Source organism: Grus americana, chromosome 1 (genome assembly GCF_028858705.1).
Source record: "Grus americana isolate bGruAme1 chromosome 1, bGruAme1.mat, whole genome shotgun sequence".
Taxonomy (NCBI): domain Eukaryota; kingdom Metazoa; phylum Chordata; class Aves; order Gruiformes; family Gruidae; genus Grus; species Grus americana.
Window position 1 is genome coordinate 166388450 of NC_072852.1, and position 19327 is coordinate 166407776.

Sequence of the window (19327 nt, forward strand, 5' to 3'; positions counted from 1 at the left end):
AGACACAGGGGGAGCTTCTAGCAGCTTCTCACAGAAGCCACCCCTGTAGCCCCCCCCCCAAAAAAACCTTGCCACGCAAACCCAACATAGCCACCCTCTTCAAGACATGTGGAAAGTAGAATTTGACGTTCATGTAGCACAATTGTGTATTGTATTTCAACACATAGGGAGAACAATGTGGTTTTTTAGGATTTGCACTTGGAAAAGAAATCCACTAAGAATAATTAAGTAATTTAAAAATAAGTAACTCCAACTTCAAAAGTCTTCTGAGGTTATAAATAATTTTGGGGGGGGGGTTCTGAAAAAGTGTTGAGCGCATCAAAAATACTTGCTCTGCTCCTATTCTCAATCATCTATTTACAGCTGTTGTTGTGTACAGAACACTGGGATTATGGACCCTCAGTCGGAACAACTATGGCTGTTCTTATGTTCCTGAAGGACCGCCCATATGAGAAAGAGCTTGTATTCTGTAGGCACTGATGGAAAAATGCAGATCAGCAGTATCCAGGGTTTATAGATAAATTCTGCGCCTGCATGTGTGAAGGGGAGCAAGCCTTCTTTCCAAATTTTCACTCCATAAAAGGGATTTTCTACAGCAATGGCTTTTCTCGTTCTATTAAAATTTATGCTGAGCTTAAAGTGTTCCAAAGCATGCATCATGTTCTTCTGCATAAACGGATGGAGGTTCTCCAGGTGCTGAACCTAGTAATACTGTATCAGGAAATCACGATCATGACATAGAAATGAGAATGTTAAAAATTTGAAGAAGGAATGATACACTTTAAACACTGACATGAAATATTGCAACCTATGAAATATTCTAATTCCTGCAAGATTTACTTGGTTGAATGTTTATGGCACATATGAAGACAATACTGTACTAAAAACTGGGAGAGAGGTCAGTCAATAAAGCATCCTTTCTCCTGCCTATTGTAAAATAAAGGTATATTTCATACTGCTGTTTGGATGTAATAAAATAATTACGATTAAAACCAACCAAACAAACATAAACAAAGCTGTACAGCAATATTGCATTCTAAAATCAATAAAACATTGTGCTATAGACTGAATTCAGGAGATTCTTCATATCCAAATGAAAAGGAAAAAAAAAAGTGTGATTAGAAATGGGAGCAAAACTTTTCTGGATCCTCTGTTTTTCCAACAAAGCTCTTAAAACTATGTAATATCAGTTTCTTGTACCATAGTCTGGTTTGGTAGCTTTGTACTGACCTGTCAGTATGAACAAAAAGAATTTACCATAAACATTTTGATTTTCCTTAAGTTCCAATATCTTAATGGTTAAAAATACAAGTTCTATTATTCACAAGAAGATGTGACGAGACACAGCCAGGACAGGTGACTCAAAGTAGCCAAAGGGGTATTCCATACCATGTGACGTCATGCTCAGCATATAAAGAAGGCTAGCTGGGGAGCAGCAGTGGCTCTGGGACAGGCCAGTGATATCTGGTCATTGGGTGAGAAATTACATTGTGATCACCTGCTTTGTATATTCTGTTATCAGTACTGTTGTTATTTCCCTCTTCCTTTACTGTCCCAGTAAACTGTCCTTATCCCAACCCACAGATTTCAACTTTTTCTTCCAATTCTCCTCCCCATCCAACCAGGCCGGGGGAGGAGTGAGCGAGCCGCGTGGTGTTCAGCTGCCGACTTGGGGCTGAACCACGACACAAGTCAATAAAAAATGGTATTTTGCAGTTTTTCACATTTGAATTCTAACAACACTTTTCTGATTTTTTTTTGTTTCTAAATGACCACTTTTGTAATTACTGTAAGTATAACAATTTAGCAGTTTGACCTTTTTACAAGTTTAATCATTCGTGCATACAGCTGGTTTCAGTAACTATTCAGTACGATAGACTCCATGTATTTTTTAAAAAAGCCTGAACTGGAAAGAATCATCTGGAAATTTCAGTCGGTACCCTGATGTTATGATAAATTATGTGATGAACAAATATTGGCTGATTCAGCAAATAGCATGTGCAATTTTTAACAGATTGTAGTCTTACGATTAAGCTTGGGTTGCAAGTCATAGAAGTCCTAATTCCATACCTGGATGTATGACAGTTTTCTTTTCTGTGATATTATTCAACTTGTCTATATTAATAGCATCATATAGAAATAAAAATGTCAGTGTTGAAGACTTTAAAAATCCAAATTATAAACTTACAATCCATAACAATCAATTTGGGTTAGTACTTCAATGTCTAACATATATATTGAGAAGATAAATCCATAAAGGTATCTAAAGAACTCAGATACACCATCTTCAAAAAAGCAAAAAATATATACATTAATATTATTCTAGACAAAGTATTTTCTTTTCATATATGAAAACTTCTATTTTTTATAATCTTTAACAAAAGGTTATAAATGTTTAATAAAAATGAATGAAATTTCTAATTGATTTTGTGCAGTTGGATCATGATCTTGTGTTGGTGTAGCTGAGGTAACAAGGTGCTAATAAAGTTATCTAAATACAAGAAAATGTTATTTTCAAGAGAGTTATTCTTCATAACATATTACTTTATCACCAAAGATAATGTCCTTCATCTTCACCAGATTTAGACAGTGCAATGGAACATAAATTATTAATTTATTGAAGATACCATTTTAAGCTATTGTTCTGTAAGTGTTTCTAGTTTCCAACACCATAGATAAATTACCTCCTTTAAAAAAATAAGGAAAAAACCGCAAAAAACTAGAGAAGAAACATATGTAGACACTTACAGCTAAAGCTCGTATTTCTCATAGATCCCATTACCTAAAACTAAATACAGTGTATTACCTAATACCTTAAAAATGCTGCTGCTTCTGTTTCAGATCTAGCCTGCAAATGGTATGATGGATATATTTTTTTCTTAAATGTCAAGATTATTTCCAATACTTTTCATGTTTTCTTACCCTGCATAGCATTACATTGCCATATCTCCTATATCAGTTATATAGACATTTTTTGAGATAAAAAGCATCACGAATGTTAAACAGAAAGTAAAACTGACACACTTCACAGGTACGAAGTTTCATTAAATTTTTTTTTTGCATGTAAATTAAAAGCAAAACTCTAAACTTTCACAATACTGGTTAACCTTTGCCAAAAACATCTTCCCGTTTCTAAAATCCATTAGTATCAAATGGACTATTTTTATTCACGATTTTTTTTTTAGAATATATTCACCTATGTGACTCTAAGTCCATTTGGATACATCTCTGCCTGTTGACTTAGCATGGAGCTCAGTGCAGGTTAGCTGCACAATTTTTTACCTGACGTTTCATGTGGATAAACTTGCATCCCATATCAACTTGCAGATGGTTACGGTTATACTCTTACCTATTAAAGACAGTACAAAACTATGTATATGGGTCATTACTGTGGTTTCACCAATTGCAGGAAGGATATTTATGTAATTCACAATTTTAATGAGCCTTAACATCTACAGAGAAAATATCGGCATCTTCTTTGGAGGGTCGTCTATTGATAAGGGTTATCCTGAAAAAAACTGCAGATTTAAATAAAAACATTGAGACTAAATTTGCCAAGCTGACTCAGAAAGAAATTTTTCACAGGAGAATAATACATTTATTTATTTGTTTATTTTTTTACTTTCTATGCTAAATTACAGGTGTGTGTTTGTTTGTTTGTTTTCCACAGAGAAGCCCAACCAATAGCATTACGCCATTACCCAAATTACATTTAGGTTTCACAGGTTGTGAAACCTGTGATTGTTGGCAGTGCTAATACTACGTTCTCTTTTGAAGTCTCATATAAATCAAAATTTTTAGAAATTGTAAAATAAAGATGACAGTTCATCTCGGGATTTTTTATCCTTTTATCTGTCTTCCATCTCTCGATTTATGCTTCAAGCTATCTGGGTCAGGAATTGCTTTATACAGCTCCTAACGTGATGGTTTTGTGGTCTATGCGTATAGATGCAAGTGAGATGAAGATGCAGTTCTGTTGTGCTGATAATCAGCTGGCAGATAGTGAGGAAAGAATTTCCTATGCTTTTCCTTGTGTTTCTCAATTTATGATGTAAGAATAATCTCTCTCTAGGTATGATTGAACTACACAGAGAAACATTGCCATTCTACATATCTTATGAATATGCAAGGCATCATATCCTATTGATCCTTATATCAATTTGCCAGATATGGTGATATGCTTACAGGACTTTATCTCCAGGGAAGAGGATGAAATAGATCTTTACATCAATTTCCTCATATATATATCACTCTCTTCCCCCCCGCCCCCCCAAGGAAGATTGATACAGGGGTTTTTTTTCTTCCCAAGGGAATTATTTAAATGCCTTCCAAGAGGTGTTACATATGATCTTCTGGAGCTATAAATTAAATCTTTCTACAACCTATTCACTCATATGTCTATTTACTTTGTCCTACTCACCTAAAATATATACGTTAGACATATTTACATGTGTGCTGGGTTTGGCTGGGATAGTTAATTTACTTCATAGCAGCTAGTATGAGGCTTTGTTTTGGATTTGTGCTGAAAACAGTGTTGATAACACAGAGATGTTTTAGTTACTGCTGAGCAGTGCTTACACAGAGCCAAGGTCTTTTCTGCTTCTCACACCACCCCACCAGCCAGTAGGCTGGGGGTGCACAGGGAGTTGGGAGGGGACACAGCTGGGACAGCTGACCCCAACTGACCAAAGGGATATTCCATACCATATGATGTCATGCTCAGTGTATAAGGCTGGGGGAAGAAGAAAAAAGGGGGAGGACACTCAGAGTGATGCTGTTCGTCTTCCCAAGTGACTGTTACACGTGATGGAGCCCTGCTTTCCTGGAGATGGCTGAACACCTGCCTGCCCGTGGGTGAATTAATTCCTTGCTTTGCTTTGCTTGTGTGCGTGGCTTTTGCTTTACCTATTAAACTGGTTTTACCTCAACCCACGAGTTTTCTCACTTTTCCAATTCTCTCCCTCATCCTGCCAGGGGGGAGTGAGTGATCGGCCAAGTGTTGCTTAGTTGCTGGCTAGGGTTAACATGAAAACATGTTATTATTTTTACTTTATTAGTATATTCTATAGGAGATTTCTGGATGAAATATTTGTATATACACACATAATTTAAAAGAATGTTCAATTCTGAGTTTGCAAGTGTTACTTACTTTTCCACATATAGCCTATGGAAAATCCAGTTGTAAAGACAAAATAGATTGCTGCTGAAACAGAAAAAACACATTTTTCTTTCAGTCTCTTTGAGTTTTTTACATCACAGAGTCAAATTTCTTGTAGTTTAAAGCATTTATCTTCTAGATTATGATAGAAAGACAGTTATTAACACTATCTAATAAGAAAAATCTTCTGGATTTAATAAAAAAATTATAAAAATAAAAACTATTTTACAATATTAACTGAATAGCATTTGACTACATCTGTAACATATGGAAGACATTCAAATGCCTTTTTCTTCCATAAGTGTATCATTTTCTTTGTAAGCTTGGCTTGGTTTTCCCCGGGTTGGCGCAGCTCACAGCTTTTAGCTGGTTTAGCAATCTCATATAAATTGATTGAAATAAAAGTGGGGAATAGGTTAACAGATTTTTTTTTCTACCATATTGTCCATTGGGTACCTCTGAGGTAAGGATAATTTAATTATTTAGGATCAGCTGAAGTTTTTGCATTTTTACTGTTATCTAAACCTGAGGAAGACCATATAATGTGAAATGTAGATTTCTGAAGATTACAAAAGAAAAATTGCATTGTACTTCAAGATGCAGTTATTTTCTGAGGTAGTTTTAACCTCTACTTAAAATGGTTTTTAAACTGAATATTCCTTTGCTTGATCTTTCTTTGCTAATTAACTGCGATTTGATTTGTTTCCAGCCTTCTTGTTACATCTCATCATTAACTATAGCCCATAAGTCTAATGTAGATTTTGCTTAAGCCTGATGTAGATAGCTAGGTCTTTTGGGATGTAACTATATTTTATGGTCATGTTAATGATACAAATGTATGTAGGTCAGTAGACCTCTAAGTAGTGTTCCCTATTGTTGTGAGATATAAGAACAGTTCTTGGTACTGTACCCAATAGTAGATCTCTTTTTGTTTTTGTTTGACACATAAAATCTTTTCTGTGAAATATAAGAACATTTCTTGGTATTTTACCCAATGTATTCTTTCTCATGCTTGGAAATTCTTATTTTTTACCTAATTCAGTACTATTACTACTAGAAAATTTCAGAAGTATGACTTAGTTTCTTATTTTTAGCCAAATGAGATTAATGGAATAATAAAAAAAAAGCAAAACTGAATTAATATCAACAACAAAACCAAACCTCTCCACCTTTATCTTGGGCACCATCAGATGTTAATGCATTTCTTCATCTTCCTATGGGAAAATAAAATCATGATCACAAAAATATTACACTAAGTTAATTTAAAAACAATAAAGACTTAAAAAACAGCGGGAGAAGGAAAATAAAGAGCCTACTTGTCAGCATGTTGATTTAAGATTTGGGAGAATAAACTGAATCAGGATGTTAGGAAATGAAGATCAGTTGAAAATATTATAACATTAAACATTAAGATCTGTAATGTGTGCTTGAAACACATAGCAATGACAGTTCTTCATGAAACAGAAAAGATTTTTTTTTAATTTAAGTTGTCATTTAATGAAACTTAGGAAATTATGGAAAAAAAAAATCATACAATAGATTATGTTGACAGCTCTGTGGACTTAAACCTGTTTCTTGACATTAGACTTGACATGAGGAAGCATTTCTTTACTGAGAGGGTGGTCAGACACTGGAACAGTCTTCCTAGAGAGGTGGTCGATGCCCCAAACCTGTCAGTGTTTAAGAGGCATTTGGACAATGCCCTTAATAACATGCTGTAACTTTTGGTCAGCCCTGAAGTGGTCAGGCAGTTGGACTAGGTGATTGCTGTAGGTCCCCTCCAACTGAAATGTTCTGTTGTGGTCTGGTCTGGTCTGGTCTGGTCTGGTCTGGTCTATTCTATTCTATTCTATTCTATTCTATTCTATTCTATTCTATTCTATTCTATTCTTAATCTGGGAAAAAAGTCCTTAAAAACACAAGACTTCCTTTCAGAACACCTAAATTAACTATTTTTAAATCATTTCAGTGTAAATCATCATCTTTTCTGGAGATACATCTTACCAGTACAGGTACTTGTTCCTGGGTAGGTACATTGTGATAGTTTATCAGGAAAATGTTTAAAGGTGAACTGAATTGAGTGGGGTTTTTTAGATTATTGAAACACTAAGTTGTGTTAGAAAATAACAGGAAGTTTAGGGAACAATGTGAAAAACATGGGGTTTAGAAGTTACTGTTATAATAATAGAAGTTACTATAAGTAACTATTTAAAATCTATTAGAATAATAGAAGTTATTCGAATAATAGAAGTTACTATTTGGTTCATCATTTCTCTATGGCATGATGAACCAAGAGAACTGTGGCTTTGTGCCACTGTAATACTTCACAGTAGCTATTCCTGATTTATACAGATATCAATAAATGATGAATCAAGCCATGACACAAAGTCATGCATGAAATACTTGGAAAAAGATCATTTGAAAAAGAAACTAAACATTTCTGAAAACACAACCCTATTCTTAGAAAAAAGACAGTGCTCCACACAAAACTAAACATATATAGTAAATGTGAATATTGGGTCAGAAACTAAAGATCTTATCCATTCAAACCCTTTTTTTCTGCTTTAGCAGCCTTACAGTAGGAGGGCTATTGTTTCTGGTGATTGGTATCACACACATCCCATACAGAAGTAGCACGATAGTTATGGATGTATTCTCTTGTTCATGGTCATGATGCTAGCCACTGCAGGAAAAAAACAAACAAACAAAAAAAAACCACCCCAAGATATCACATGTGTTATTCTCCTCCTTGACCAGATTTAAAAGCTTGTGAAAGATCTCAAGAGCTGTCAGCTGACATGTTGTGTTAACAAACTTTTTTATTTTTTTGGTAAGTATTCAATTATTTTTCTTTGGAAATAACATTTAGGTGCAAAGGTGATATTCTTCTCAATGCCTTTGCTTCTAATTTCCATGGGAAAGATCTGTCAAGCATTTTGTAGTCTTATATCAAGGCAGAGCATCAAAGTCATAATGGAAGCTGATGACATTTGATATGAGCCTGCATTTAACATAAGTGAAACTTCAAATATTTTAATAAAATTGGAAGATTATTTATGTACTTTTCTAGCATCTGTACCTCTTGTGTGAGAAAGCCCTTTTCTTGAAAATTGTACTTTCAAAATGACCCTTTTTGCAATACCCACACTTCTCAGGAAAAAGGTTCTTTCTTGACATAAGTATTTCTTGCATAAAAAAGTCCTGTTTCCTGATAACTACACTTGTAAGAAAAGAGAAGGCTAAAAAATTCAGTGAAACAGTAGTACCAGCAGATAACCTGACAGAAATTACATTCAGCTCCCACTTTTAGTTAGATAATTCTGTATTTTAAAAATTTCACGCATTACCAAGGCAAACATTACTTGATTCACCCTGCATCTCTGCTGTGCATTCATCCTCAAAGAGGCAGATTGGAGAATGATGGAGATTAATTCCCTGAAAGACTGTAGAGTCTAGCAACTCTCTACTTTCTAGCTTCTAGATTCTAGCTTCCAGATGATAGAAAGAACGAGCCTTACAATTTAGACATTTATGCAAGTTGCTTGAAGTTAGTCTGTGTGACTAAACTATGTGTAAGAAAAATGTAAAACAAATACACAAGGAAACAAGCAAACAAAAATAAAAAAGAAGAAAAACCCCAAATTTTAACTAGTTTTCTGAGGGAAATGATGTCTAAGAATTATATGGATGGGAGGATTTTGAGATAATGGGAGGAAACAGAATTTGGCCTAAAATGCAATGCTGTAATACCAGGAAATATTATATACCAATTATACAATTGAGTCTAAAATACTGAACCCTACAGTCGTCAGTAGACAGGTTTCCATTGCACTGAAAAGGATTTCCTAAGAACTGATCATAAAATCATAAAAATTAGAGGTCAATGTGATGTACCTAAATTCATCTTTCCCAGTCACTGCAAAATAATTCCGTATTCTTCTTCCCTAGAGTAATCTTTCCAATGTATCGCCTACTCTGTTTAGAAAATAATGAGGTTTCTGTGATTCTGATCATCACGCTTCTGCTGTCAAGCACAAAATGACTAGAATATATGCAATATTCACATCAGGTTGTTAGATCAAAGTCCCTCACTCAACGGGCCACACAGACTAATGCAAATACACCCTATCTACTATTACAGATTATTTTAGTATTTCAGAATGTTTTTCATCAGAATATTTTTCTTAATTGTAAGGTCCTGTTTCCTCTTTTCATCACAAATTTTTCCACTAAAATCAATACTGTAACTTAAGAGATTCTTCTACTCCCATAGTAAGTTAAACTTTTCAAGACTTCCTGACATTTTGTCTTGCTACATCCACTTCCCTGAATCTGCTATATTTATCTTTTTTTTTTCTTTTTTATTGCAAATCAAGTCTACCAGGACAGCCAGTCATTTTTGCTATTCAATTTATCAATACTTTTAGCATAGTGAAATTCTTAAATTATTGTTCAATTTGTGTGCTCTGAACATTAGATAATTAAGTGCTCTGGAAAATAAATTGATGCCACTGATTAAAGGGGGGGTTAGATAAAACCATCAATAGTGGTGAAAATAGCTCAGCAGGTTACATAGGGGACCATGTTAAATGTCAGCATTCTGAACTTTTATCTTAGAACCAATCATAGAATACTCATGCCATATCAAAGTTAAAATGTTTCACTATGTTCCCTTATTGCCCACAGAAGTGTCTCAAGCAAGACCATAAATACTTTAAGACATCATTTTGGATGAGGTAGCCTAAATGTCTGTCAGGTGATGGCATTGTGATAGCAGTACCAAGGCACACTGGGACAGAAAAAAGTTCATTTAAAAGTTTTCTATCATTATACACATTTTTAAATAGTTCCATATATTTGAGATAGCCATACTTATGCTGCCATTCATGAAAGATGTAATTCTAATATAGTTAAAAATATTCAGACTATTTTTACCACTAATATTTTCAGAGTTTTAGCAATCTTTTCACATGGCAGTGTCCAGAGTTGTATAAATATTAAAAAAAAAAAAAAAATGGCTTGTGGGCTATTTTGGGGTTTGGTAGGGGTTTTTTGTTGGGTTTTTTGTTGGTTTTTAAGGGGGGTTGTTTGGGTTCTTTTAAAGCAGTTATGAAAAAGCAGAAATAGCACACCATTTATTTTTTGTTTGTGGGAATATGGGTATATGTTTGTGCAAGCATGTGTGTGCATGTGTTGGAGAAAGATGGGAGGAGTTATATCTCCAGGGGGCTTTTTCTTCTCCAATCTCCATAGTGACTGACAGCTAGTTATTTCAACAGATGCAAGGGAGCACCGGTCTTCACAACATTAATGCATCTCACACACCAGGGAAGGCATTTTACTGGGTATATGACAGTGTTGATGATTCCTTGAGATACTATTTTGTTGAGAAGAAAACACTTTTAATGTATGGAATGTAGGACAAGAATAGGTCTGCTGCCCAGGTTTGAATATACGTGATTCTTAGACAGCAAAAATAATCCCCAATATACTTTCACTATGTGAAAGACAGATTATGATTTCCACAAGTGTCTTCTTGGCTTAAAATTGAAAACTTGAAAAGGAAAATCATCTCCCATTTATTGACTGAAGCAGTTTTGTTATTGAATAAAAGACACCTTAAATTTTTTATGTCTATTACTTAGAGTGATCAAAATTGTTACACTCCTAAAGTCTCCAAGAATGTTGTCTTTATTAATATTCAGCATCTATGTGTTGTTCTGTGATTTGAACAAAAGCAATAACAATTAAAAAAGGAACCTAACCATTCTTCTCCTGAAATAAATTTAAGACCTTTTTATGCCTTTAGTTTAAGGTTAAAGATTAAGGTTTCATTGAGAAAATAATTTTATTTTCAGAGTGGATCTACTGAGCACAGTCTATTCTACTTAATATGACTTTATGTACTGAACTAACGCAGTTTTAAAATAAGAAGGAAGTGAACTCATACATTAAGGTTAGACCACCTCCACATTGAGCAGTGAATAACTTCATAAAGGCTTCAAATAAAGTCACTTTGGATCTGTGACTCTGATCAGTGCACACTGATTAGAACAAAGAATTTACCCTGAAATTAATACAAAGTGCACTTCTCACAATGAAATATGATAACAAATCGTAATTTGTAATCACAAATATAAATCTTTTAGAATCTAATAAGAATTCACAGACCACTTTTGCTTCAGACCAGCATCATTTCTAGATATATACTGCCTACAGTACCACTACTTAGAACAGCTTGGGAAAGCCTGACTCAATATAGGTCTGATAATTTTAATGAGATCAGACTTTCTTTTCATTTTGCAATGGTTCACTTGTAAAAGGACTGTGAGTAAGAATGTTTTAGGACAGCTAGGCAAAAAAGCAAAGTGCTATATACATCTGAAAGAGAAAGTACATCTTTGCTGGTATACTTTTATAACCACTATTCAAAATAATAGAGCTTCCATATGTCCATGCAACAAGGCAGGCCTGACTAACATAGAAAAAAAGAAAGTTCGACAAGTACATATGATATCATCTCAATCAACTATAAAGCACGGAGTTGAGAAGAAAATTACTTTCTTCATTAGACCTTATTAGGTAGTAAAGTCTATAAATAATAGCAGTTTTATTAAGGAAATAATATGCTAACTGAAAAATAAGTTATCTAAATTTTAGTGATAATTAAAAGCTTGCAGGGGTGATACAATTAGAAATAATTTGTAATGTATATACAATTCTTGTTACAGATGGAAAGCTTTATAATTATCAAAAGTGTCACAGCAAGATGTAATATGCAGTGAAGAATTGATGTTCTATTAATGTCAGAAAATATGTGAAGTATTTTTCAGCATACTGTTAACACTTTCTGATAATGATCAGAATTGTAATACCAGATTTTCCAAGTCTCCTGAACTTTTCCTGTTAATTGGGTCAATTTTCCTACCTAATCTGCTGTATGTGTAATATTAAAAGGTGGATACAAAAATCTTGGTGTAATTTTTCATATACAATTTTTTTTTTTTTGGTGTAAACTTTGACATCTGCATTTGTGCATAATGGGTACATGCAAAATTTGGCACATAGCTTGTGCAACCAAAAATATGAACATAAAATTTTCAACACTTTTTTTTCCCTCTCCAATTTATCATCCGTATACCTAATATATTTTCCTTCTATCTTCCTCCAGGCTTCAGGCTAAATTTGGTTCTGCTTGGCAGATACCAACAAATGTGTGAAAGCAGTAGAAACACTGTGTAATAATGACAAGAGAACAAAGCTATTGAAACAGTTATCTAGAGCATTCTTCTAGAGCATAAAAAATCCGTAATTAGCAACTATCAGGATATTGCTTTGCTGGAGATCATATATTATGTCCTTAAATGCAGGTATTCACAGAATTATTTTGACATTCAATATTACAATGCCTTAACAGAATGCTTTTAAATAATAAAAAAAAAAAGTTATTCATAAAATACAATCTTGACCCTAATATAGTGACAAGCTCAAAAAAAGATTAACATTAATTTTTCAGTATGATGTATCTCTGCACCTTCAAATTTGGGATAGAAACAGTATTTTAAAAAATTGAATACCACTAAGAATACTTGAATTCTCTTTACATGATGTCTAGATTAATGCAAATATTGTTTTGTAAAGAATTTGCAGAAATGAAAACATTAAGATGAAGAAGCATGTTTGGTGTTTAAACATTGACAACTGCTTCAACGAGGTAAATCCATTAAAAAATCTTAGTCCCATTGGCATTATTATTATACAGCTGTCAGTTCAGGGGGTTTGGGTTTTGTTTGTCATTCTCAGTTATATGTAGCTGCACTGAAAAAGAGCCATCAGAATCTGAACTCTATTATGCTATGAATTTTTATGTCTGCTATATGTGACCTTTGTGTCAGTTGCTTTTGAACCACGTTGTACGCTAAATAAGTGACAATAGCCCAAATTAGGTTTCCCAGATCTAGAATATAAATCTAATTTAAAGGTATTCTTCGTTATTCTGAAGTGCTTCACCTCGAGAAGCAGACTAATGCACTCTGGACACATCCTTTGCACGTCCTTTCACTTAGTCTGATCTAAATCAGGAGTAACTGCCAGACAGAAATGTCAACGGAGTTTATCAGTATAAGACATGTAGAGAAATCAAAGCCACGATTTGTATACTGATCTTCACAGGAAATCATTATACAAATCATTTGTGTATTATATAAGCTGCGCATCACAGCTATCAAATTTTTTTAGCATGAAAATTTTAGGCCACTATTTTGTTACAATCCTGTAAAAAAACCACAGTGTGGAAATCTATACATGTATTTTGTGTGTGTGTGTATATATATATACAGAAATTAAAGCACACTCCCAGCTAATCACACAAATATTTTGATATAAGCAAAACAAACCTACTAAAGTTAAGGGAGTTATGTGTATGTAACTAAGGACTAACATTTGGTCTAACAAGAACTGTCAATGTTACCGCTACCTCCGTTTTCCTGCCATCCCCATCCCCTAGTCCATCCTTGAAAATCAGAGGTCGCTGTGTCTAAACTTAAGAGCCATATAATTTACAATTGTGCTAAGTTGCAGATATCTCTAGCGTCACTTCCACAGACATAGGCATACAATTATAAATGCATCTCCCTCCAAACAATATCCATTTTCAGCCCTTTCAGTAGGTTTTCAGCTTGTCTGCTTGTCATTTCTCTTTAGTCCTGCCCGCGGTGTTTTTTGAATCATGAGAGTTGTTCTTTGGCGCTCTGAGGCCCAGTCCCGGATACTCTTTAACTGAAGGGCAAAAGAGGGGGCAACAGAAGGCAGAGCCCTCGTGATTCAGCGCGTGCCACGATGAAAGCTACCTGACATAGCAGACCTCCTTTGAGAGGGAGGAGGACACATAGCAGAGGGAAGAAGATAGAAGGAAATGCCATCTCGGGCTTCTAAATCCTTGAAAGAAAAGAACACCCTGCTGCTGGCTTTAATAGTTCATAACAACAGCTGTCTTCCCCTTGCAAATGTTTCCTGTGATGTAGTGTTCCCTCACATGACATTCTTCTGTTCCGTCTACCTCTCGCATTGCTTCATGCCTCACTGCACGCCAGGAGGCATCATATTGCAAAAACCTCCTCTCTTGTGAAGTGCCTCAGCACCGCAGGGATAGTACTTCTCTGCCAGAATCAAAAGTCTTCATTACATAGCCCAGCCTTTTTCTTCCCCCCGCCCCCCCCCCCCGAAATATACCAGTAACAATGACAATTATCTGACACCATTTAATAAACTAACATTGTAACAGAATTCAGGAAAAACTGTCAGATACATTATGGTGGCACTTTGCTGCATAATTTAGGTCTAATGTGCTTTAAAGTACATGAGACTTTTATATACATATATAAGCATACATAGATATCATGTACACCTATGATGCTGCATAAAAGAAAATGAAAAGTATACATAGTAAATGTGTCTAGTTATAAAATTATGTATATAATCTATGATGTTTTCTAATGTTTCTAATGCTTAATGTTTCATACTGCAAATATAAATATTATCAATCTAAGACAGTCTTTGGATTATTCTGTTAAGTATCTCACTGCATTTCTGAGGTATTAATATTATTTGAGATTTGCTTTCTTTACTGTTCATTGAAGGATAAAGTACAAAGTGAAGGGGGTTTTTTTTCATTGCTATAGGAAGCTGTCAGGCAAAAATACACGAACCAATTTTATGAGGTCAAAAGCTCCAGTGAATACGCAGTAGACTTTTTTCCAATTGATCAAACAATCAAAAAAATCAAACAATCAGTCCTGCAAATGCTTAGATATATGAACAATTTTACTCCCATAAGTGGATCTTGGTGATACTATCAAATTTCTGAAAGTAAAATTACTCATATGGTTCAGAGCATGCAAGTCTAAATATCAGCAATATATTAACTATTAAAAGCATTTTTTTTTTTTTGCTATAGAACTGCGCTTTAAATATACATTCTATTTGTCAATACTACATTTAAAACCATAGTGTGAATTTCTTGACCTCATTTTTTGGGGGTATGGCTTTTTAAAGATCTGTTAAAACAAATCTTAAATCATTATTTAATTATTAATTAATTAAAGTATTTTGAAACCTAAACAACATAATGCATTGGTAAAATCCATTGTTATAGTTTGCAATTATGAGATGACTGTGTATGAAAATGTGTATTTTATACTCTTAATTACTATGGTATATTAATTAAACTTAAGAGTACAAAGCGAATATTCTGTAAGATAGCTGAATGCAACTGTTTCCAGCAGTTTAGATGAACCATTTCTCTACTGGCAGGTTTTGTTGGGTTTTTTTGGGGGGGCAAGATTGGTGATACACATCCAAATGCTGAGCAATATTCAGTTTTGAAAAAGGTTATAGTTCAATATAAAACTAGATAAATTGACTGTTTTGTTTTGTTTTTATTTTAGGCAAAGTCATGTTTTGTTTGTCAGGAAGATTTTTATTTAACAAATTCTAAAATACATTTCAAAAATAATACTTTCTCAGGAAAAATGTATGGGTTTTTTTTATATTGAGCATGTCCAAAAAAAAAAAGTGCTATTTCCACCTCACTAATATAAAGTTCATGTTTCCTATAATGGTTACAGATATGCCAATGAAAACACATTTAATGAAAATTAATGAAAATAAAAAAGTATTGTAGTACTGAGTAAAGTCTTACAAAATATTTATTAGTGAAGAAATACAATATAAAAGATTTTAAAGGTTGGATCCTATAATGCTTTGCTGAGCAAGATGGAAATTAGAAAAGTGCAGAATTTGACAATAGCTAATTTATTTCTAATACAAGATGGATATATGATGTTAGTATTGCATTAGGCATTTAGGCCCAGATCCTCAAAGGTATAAGACTTCATCTATTCTTTTTTTTTTCTTTCTTTTTTTTTGTAACTGTCGTTTAGCCCTTTATTTATTGTATAATTGTGTATGAATTAAATAATTTGAAGTCTAAAGAAGAGGTTGAAAACTTCTTTGCTAAGCAAAAGTGCACTGATTTCTTTGGGTGTTTTGCCTGATTAAGGACTCAGGGAAGATCGAATAGGAAACATATTAAGTGACCATGAGATCACATACTAATCCTATCCTGAGGATAAAATCTAATCCTATTTTTGACTGAAGTGCTAAATTCCTCCTGGCCTGGCATCAGCACATGCATAGTTACTTCTTGCGTGCGTGCGTGCGTGCTTGTGTGTGTAAAAAAGACAGTTCCGTATCAACCTTAATATGTCTTACTTTAAACTATAACCTCTAAAATGTGTTTATGGCATAATAATGACTTCATAAAAAGTATTAAGACTATAATACTTTTATTGAAAACGAGTATGAAAGAAAATGAAAAGAATTGGCTGATAACTTCAATGGCTTTTTTCCATATCTGTCTGTAGCTTTCTGGAAGAGTTATGTCAAATTATTTTTACTCATGTCAAATTCTTGTTTGGGAAGATGCGAGTTTTCTAGCCAGAACTGTAGGTAAGAAAACATGACATTTGTTCATCCAGCATAGAGTTACTAATCTGTGTATTTCGAGGTTCTTACTGTTATAAAAGTCTGTAAAATATTGTGTTTCTAGTAGAGGGATACATGTAAGTTCTAACTGAATTAATTTCTAACTTACTGAATTAATTCTGAATTAAGTTCTAACAGAGTGTCTTCCTCTAACATTCAAAACTACTTGAAAGCCACGTCTATATAACAGGTGCATACATTTTGCTGTGATTTCTCTGAAACCCCCTTTTACGAACTACTTTCTCAACCTTCTGTTCTGGGATGGCCAAGGGAATACAGTTACGTTGCAAATATTTCATCCAGGTACAGCATGAAAAAGACAGCATTCTTTAAAATTGGGATTGTATCTTGGTTTTGGTTTTATGGGGGCTTTTTTGTTTGTTTGTTTTTCTTTTAATAAAGTAAATATAGTATTTCAATGAACTACACAGAGTATTTTCATCTTAGACATGTCAAAAATGCAAAGCTGCATCTTCTCTGATTTTGCCAGAGGATTTAATAAATATTTATTCAGTAAGACTAGAAGGATTCAATAAGACTAGTGTTGAATTTATCTAGCCCTGTAATCTTGAACATCTTTTTGAATATACAGCATGTACACATCATCTGATTCAAAGATTTCAGTTGACAGTGTATTAGGTAAATTGTTCTGATGGTTAGTTACTCATGGAACTGCTTATTTTTCAGTCCCATCTTAAAGCACCTAACTAGGCTCAAAAAAACAGTCCAACAACTAAGGAATGCTTTATGGTGTCTTGAAAGTTTTCCTCGTTCATTTGTTAAATTTCAATATTTTTAAAACTGTTAAATAATGTAATTATTTAATCATTCACCAATCTGAAAGTTTGAGAAAAAAAAATGCTGAGTGAGGAAAAAAAAAATCAGGCCTTTTCATAGTATTACAACTATTGGCATTAGTTCCCACCTTTTTTTTTCATCCGTGCATGCCACTTAGTGTTTTCGTAGCTGACAAATTTTATATGAAAGGCCCTATACTAAAATGAAACAAAAATATCAGAATACATAAGGCTTTCTTCCAACTGGCATCTCAGGTATACAACCAATAAATCCTGTCCCTGATATATGAAATCGATCAGCTTAATATGTAAAATGAAAAAGTATGGAAATATATGCCAAATGCTGATTGTAATACCAAACCTTCCTCAGGTAGCAATTAAAAAATAATCAGCAAAAAGGTACAATAAATACAGAAGATTTCTTGTATTTCCATGTTTATATTTTTCTGAAATTATTTTATACTATTGCACAAAAAATGCAAATCTGAGCTGCAAAATATGTCTATACAACATATGAATAATGAAAGTGATATCAGCCATTAGAACTACGAGAACTAGTGTTCAAATTTTCTGAAAAAAATTCAAAACTGTGTTTGGATGAAGCCTCAAACAGAAATCTTAACCAAAAGCTGGGATATTAACACTAGCATTTGGACCACATATCCTTTTAAAATCATATTTTCTTTTAAAAATTTGCAATCTGCATATGATAATATTCACTTCCTGCCTTAAACCCCTGGGGAGTATTGCTGTGTAAGTTGAACAGTTACACGTTTCAGTGGTAGGAGTGATGTCTGAATGCAGCTTTTATTAGCTTCTTAAGTGCCCAGTGCTGTTCCCATTGGCAGTGCTCCCATTGACTTCAATCAGGGCAGGAACAGGCCCTAATTTTGTAAGGCACTTTAGGATCCTTTGGGAAGAAAGGTGTTAGAAGAACACAAGCCATAATTATCAATTAGTTGTCAACAAAGCACTCTCACAAATATCTCCCACAGTCACAGAACGTCATAACTTAAATTTCAGTTTGCTGTAGCAATTTTAATGCTGCTACTGAATGATTATTTGTCCAGCACCGAGACATTTTGTGACACCATGATTTCCAACCTTGACGTGAAGAATTTTGATTCCTGTGTAATAAAAAAAAAAAAAAAAAATCCTAAGCTGACAAAAAGGATTTTTCTAAGGTTATATAAAATAAGATAGACCAAAATACCTGCCTCTCTTTCGACTCTGCTGCCCTAACTATAGCTAAAACCTCCTTTAGATGTAAGACTATTATATCAAGGGTTAAAAGGTTGTGTAGATCTAAAAAGGATACTTACAAGTTACGACTTTGTAATATTCTAAGTATCCAATACTCTATGTTCTGTACAGTTTTACTTTTGCATCTCTACATTTGGACAATGAAAATAAAATCATTTTCACTTCTGGTAACAACAATCCTTGCTTTCAGATTCTCTGCCCTGCAAATAACTACTGTCTTCTCAGTATTAAGAAATAGTGTTGATAACATTTATCTTTTAGATATTTAAAATGTAGAGATAAATATAAATTGACCATATTTGCAAAACATGAATTCACTAAAAAGGACTCCTATTTCATCACTGTGGCAATTTAGGTAGTTGTAACAAGGACTCCTAGCCATTGTTCATTCACCTCCTAAAACCCCAGTGAGTCCCAAAAATAAACATGACCTGATTTTTCAGAGTTCAGTGACAACAACAAAAGCAATAATAACAACAATTCTTATTGAAGCCTTTGGATGACAGCTATTTAACATCTTTATATTTCATTCAAATCCTGTATTCCCTGTTCACATAAAAAAATC